Genomic DNA, 5,508 nt, shown 5'->3' on the forward strand with positions numbered 1-5,508 from the left:
GGAGCTGACGCTAGCTCTATTCACGACTCCTCCCCCTTACTCCTAACAAACACTAATGTAGAAGAAGCTCAAATAAGAACTACTGTACAGGAGGATCTCCCAATTGAGTGAAAAGGTATTAGCAGTTGGTGAACACCTCAAAATATGCAGCCAGTTCTGATGGCTGGATTAAAAGCTGTAATGGAAGATAATACCAACCAGAATCTGAAGAAGAAGAAAAGAAGAGAACAGAGAGACAGAGAGAAAGAAAGGAGATGGAGAAGAGAGAGCTGGACGATTGTCAACTTGTGTCTATCGTATCAGCCTCCATGTCTTTATACATAGAAAACCAAATAAGAGTTACAAGGGAAATATGACTAACAATTCTTACCTAGATAACCCTAGAACCTATTACAATAGGATACTGAAACATAACTATACTAGGAAAGAGAAACAAAATAACAATTAAATCCCAATTTACTTAGCTAAGACTATCACCCCACTTATGTATCTTTAACACTCCCCCTCAAGCTGGAGTATACATATATCAAAAGAAAGCTCTAGCTTGGACCAACAAGAATAGAAATTAAATGTAGCACCAGTCTTGAATAGCAGGTGTAGACGCTAGTGAGAATGGAGAGAACTTCATTTAGATAGCAATATCAACTCAAGCACACAAACCATCAGCAACATCAGTAGATAATAATCTTCGTGTTGACCAAATCCAAATAGCAACGAGCAAAATAACCAATAGTGAATACTAACCGCAATCCACCATATTTTAACAGCAACAATAATATCAAAATCACTAATCAAAGAAGGCTGGTAGTAGGTAGTAGCCTTCTCAAAGATAGATAAAAATGCAGCATCCAACAGCTACATTGTAAGCGACGGGTAGTATTCCCCCAAAGAAAGATAAAAGTGTAGCATCCAATAGCTATATCATAAGCCTTTCTCAATGAAGACAAGTAGTAAGTAGTTACCTTCTCAAACAAACACAGATAAAACAAGTAGCAACATCAAGTTGCTGGAGACCAGACACCATCATATTGTTGTAGATCAAATTACTTACTATCAGGTTACTGCGGACCAGACAACATCAAGTTGTTGTAGGCCAAATAAATATGCTTTGTTGCTGAATAATTCTACTGATAAACATGCAATATAGGTTGCTGCGTGCGAACCAAGTAGAAGCATCAAGTTGCTGTTGATTTGACCCAAATAGCATCAAGTTGTTATAGTGAACCAGACAACATCAAGTTGTTGTAGACCAAATAACTCAGCATCAGGTTGTTGCGGACCAGACAACATCAAGTTGTTGCGGACCAGACAACATCAGGTTGCTGAATATGCTTTGTTGCTGAATATCTTAATCATAGATAAAATTGTTGCTGACTACACGAATAAATAAATAATAATAATAGCCAACTGATGAGCAAATGACATGAACATATAAATCTTCAACTAATGACTTCAATCTTCCCCATGTGTAGCATTACATATGGACTAATAATGACCAATAATCTGCATCTCAAAGGATGAGCATCACAAAAAAATCCAATAATCAAGAGTAGCTCCAAATAATCTCCTCCTCACGGTTGCCAAGAAAATACCAGGTATGCTAGATGTAAACAAATCCAATCAAATAGCAATAACAATTAGCAATTCATGCAAAGAAAATATATAAGCCCAATGGCAAATCCCAAACTGATGCAATCGAGGGCCTACCAAAGCAATAATGTGGCAAATATGTAAGCCCAATGGTAATTTTGTAAATTCTAACTGCACTAATGGAGCCATCCTGATGTAGATCCCACGACTGACCAGAAGAAGAACCAAGGCCCACCAAACCAGCTCTAGATGGACCAGAACTGGACCAGATCGAGCCAGCTCAGCAGATCTTCTAGAAGGGCCAATAAAAAGAGGCCAAAATACTGTTCATGCGAACAGTGTCACAACCCATATTTGCCTTGTGTGGGGATGCTTTTTAGAAGATCTTGTGGGCTCATCAAGTAGAGAAAACTTATATCCTAATGCTGCCATAGTTTGTTTAGTTTCTATTTTCAATTTATATTAGGTAGTTTCTAATTTGGTTATCTTTGCATGTTTAGAAGACTGAGTTATAAAGCCTTTAGTAGTTTCTATTTTCATTAAGTTTCTAATTTCCATTAGTTGCTAAGTTTGTCAAGTTGCTATTTTTTTTTAAGTTTCTAATTTTGTAAGCTAGCCTACTTCATTAAATAGGCAGCCCCTTATTGTAGTAGTCAGGCAAAATTAATGAATGGAATTTTGAGGCATTCTTGCACTCGATTATGGGAGTAAAACCCCTATTCAACAGCTGGGATAGCTGTGGCTGAGAGAGCCATTCCCCTACCCCCCCTTCTCTTCTATTGGAACCGATCCTTTGTGCTGCTGTTTCTCTGTTGATCAGTACAAGTACTGTGAAGAATCCTTCGAAGGCTGCAATCAATCCCCAAACACTCCAAGTCTGTTGCTGCTGCCACTGTACCCATCGATTGAAGACCTCTGCTGCAACATCAGAGTGGGATATCTCCACATTCCTTCATCAAAACCTGCAGAATTTGGAGCGTCACCTCACTCTATCACCCCTTCCATTCGATCCCCACTTCTACCCCATTCCATTGGCTAGAAACCTCCATATTCACAAACCTTCTATTTTCATTCCCCCTTCATATTTCGCTTCTGTCCATCAAAATTACACCAAACTTGCTGCAGATCACCTGCTCCACAAGGCCTCCACTCAATCCTCATTAGAGCCCAAACAAAGTGCTGGTTTGTGAGATAACTCTTAACTTTCTATTTTGGTGCTGCTGCCATATCTTCCTATTCAATCATCAGAGTCAAATGAGACTTTCAGCAGTGCTTCTACTCGATACAAGCACCAATCGGCCTGAGTTTGATCTCTTTCAATGGTTGGTTTGGTTCTTATTTACTAAGTTACTAATTCTGATTTTGTTTCTAATTTGATGTTTTGCTGTAACCTATCATCGATCCTACTGTAGAGGGGTTCTTAATTGAACCCCTTCTACATTACATCCAAGTAAACAGATCAAATAATGCAATCTGGGATTCCAAAAACCCAGCTTGGATTGCCTGAGGATACCTTATCAAGGTAGGATTGTCTTCTTCCTACAACAGAACCAGCAGCTATCGGGGCTATCGACTTCTGCAAGACCATCTGCTATTGAAGCAATCAAAGCCACAACAGTTTTCAAAGCAGCATGACCAGGATAGAACATTGAAACCTGAGTTGTAGCATGATCAGGAGTCGGAACCATTGAAAGATTAGACCAAAGAGCATGTACCGAAGTATTCGCAGCAATAACAAATTGAACCATAGCCAGATGAGGTGCCATAGTCGTAGCAGGATAAGGTGCCGGATTCTTTGCAAGAGCAAAAGCAACCATAGAAATCCTAGAACTTTGAAAGTTAATCATAGGAGGAACCATTGAATGTTCAGATAGAGCAGCATCAACAGAGGGAACCACAACAATGGCAGACTGAACTGTATCATGAACCATAGATGGAATCGATTCATGAACAAGCAGAATTGTGTTCATAAAAAGGTAACAGCAGTAACAAAGGGCATGCTCAGCCTTCATAAAAAGGTAAGCAACGCTAGTTTTTTTTCTTTCTTCTTCTTCTTCTTCATCATTCTGATACCATGTAACGAAAGATAATACCAACCAGAATCTGAAGAAGAAGAGAATAGAGAGATAGCGAGAGATAAAGAAAGGAGATGGAGAAGAGAGAGCTGGTCGATTGTCAATGTGTGCCTACCGTACCAGCATCCATGTCTTTATATATTAAAAACCAAATAAGAGTTATAAGGGAAATATGACTCTTAACAACTCTTATCTAGATAACCCTAGAACCTAATTACAATAGGAAACTGAAACATAACTATACTAGAAAAGAGAAACAAAATAACAATTAAATCCTAATTACTTAGCTAAGACTATCACCCCATGTAATGTAGTCCTAGATTGGTAGAGGACCAACTAGGAGCCAATCAACCAGGATATGTTATGAACAGGTGAATCGGCTAGGTCAAAATAGGGTTTTTGGTGAAATTAGGGTTAGGGTTTGATGTATGGGTTATGTCAAGTCAAGATAGGGGAGTCTATCCATGAAGGTCTTGAGATGTTTTGATGGAGTTAGGTATGTAAACTTGAATGAGCAGCAAGGTTAGGGTTAGGGTTTGGGCTAGATTTGGCTGCAGGGCATTGTTACAAATTTGGGTTCCTACCTTCGAATTTTGAGACCCCCTCATAGCTTTTGTTAAAGATACATACATGGTGATGCAAATTCATCACCAAAATAAGCTTGTTTTATTAAGAATAAGTCTAGGTTTGGGTTATATACGTGTTGGGCCTTTGATCCCATGGATTTTCTATGTAATAGGCCACTTTTTTTGTCCTAAAATATGGGTAATTAGGTTGCAAACGGGATTAGTTGTTTTAGTTCCGTACTTAGTTTTATTTCGGTGTTTCTGTTCATAAATTGAACAGGTGCAACCAATGGTTCAATTTAAATGATTTTAATAGTTTTCCCTTAAGCGTTTAGTGGGGGCTAGATTAGGACTCTGTTTGAGTATAATTCAGTTTCCTAGTCAGTTTAAGCTACCTAATAGGTTAAGGATTGGGTAATGCCTTTTATTTTTAGTGTAGAAGTCTATTCTTGAGTCTTTTATATAAGGTTGTAAGCGGGGCAAGTATTGAACACGAATTTTGATATTAATGAAAAGCTTTTGCTGCTCTTCTTCTCCATTGAAGACTTTTTTCTTGTGTTTGATCAAGGATGGTGAGATCGGTGTTTGATCCGATTGACCCCTTGCGGTGGGAAGCCCCGGTGGTTGGTTGGTGGGATTGGTGTTTGATCCAATCGACACCTTGCGGTGTGAAGCCCTGGTGGTTCTTTTGAACCTCTCCTTCAAGTTCTTTGAAGATCTCTTTCAAGTTCTAGTTAAAGATTCAATTTTTATTCAAGTGTCTCAATCAAACAAGCTGCTGCCAAGAGAATTCTGCAACAACAGTAAGTTTAATTCATCCCAACCCTAACCTTTCTTCTTCTATTCCTCTAAACCACCAAACCCTGACATCTCCTCCATCTCTGGACATCATTCCCATAACCCAAATTCTGCCCAGACCAAACTAGCCAGCAAAATCCCTCCTTTTTTGGATCGAACTCTCCTCTCAGCGTAAGGAAAACTCGATCCAAGTTGCTCCTTCATCTGAACATCATAAACCCTAAAAATCCATCTTTTCCTCTTTTGAAAAACCCAAAACTCTAATCCTGACCTTGCTGCCCATTCAAGTTTACATATCTAACTCCATCAAAACATCTCAGGACTTTCACTGATAGACTCTCCTACCTTGACTTGACATAACCCATACATCAAACCCTAACCCTAATTTCACCAAAAACCTTATTTGGACCTAGTTGATTCACCCTGTTCATAACAGATCTTGGTTGATTGGCTCCTAGTTGGTGCTCTACCAATTTAGG

At 38.9% G+C, this 5,508-nt stretch overlaps 1 long non-coding RNA gene across 1 annotated transcript; it reads right to left on the reverse strand.

The window, feature by feature from the left end:
• Positions 1 to 486: 486 nt before the first annotated feature.
• On the reverse strand, positions 487 to 5,250 carry LOC122670332. Its single transcript, XR_006334195.1, has 3 exons — positions 5,240 to 5,250; positions 2,354 to 2,358; positions 487 to 622 (listed from the first exon to the last, which is right to left on the reverse strand). It is a non-coding gene; the product is annotated as an uncharacterized LOC122670332 (long non-coding RNA).
• Positions 5,251 to 5,508: the final 258 nt, after the last annotated feature.

The sequence above is a fragment of the Telopea speciosissima genome, chromosome 8 (genome assembly GCF_018873765.1).
Source record: "Telopea speciosissima isolate NSW1024214 ecotype Mountain lineage chromosome 8, Tspe_v1, whole genome shotgun sequence".
Taxonomy (NCBI): Eukaryota; Viridiplantae; Streptophyta; class Magnoliopsida; order Proteales; family Proteaceae; genus Telopea; species Telopea speciosissima.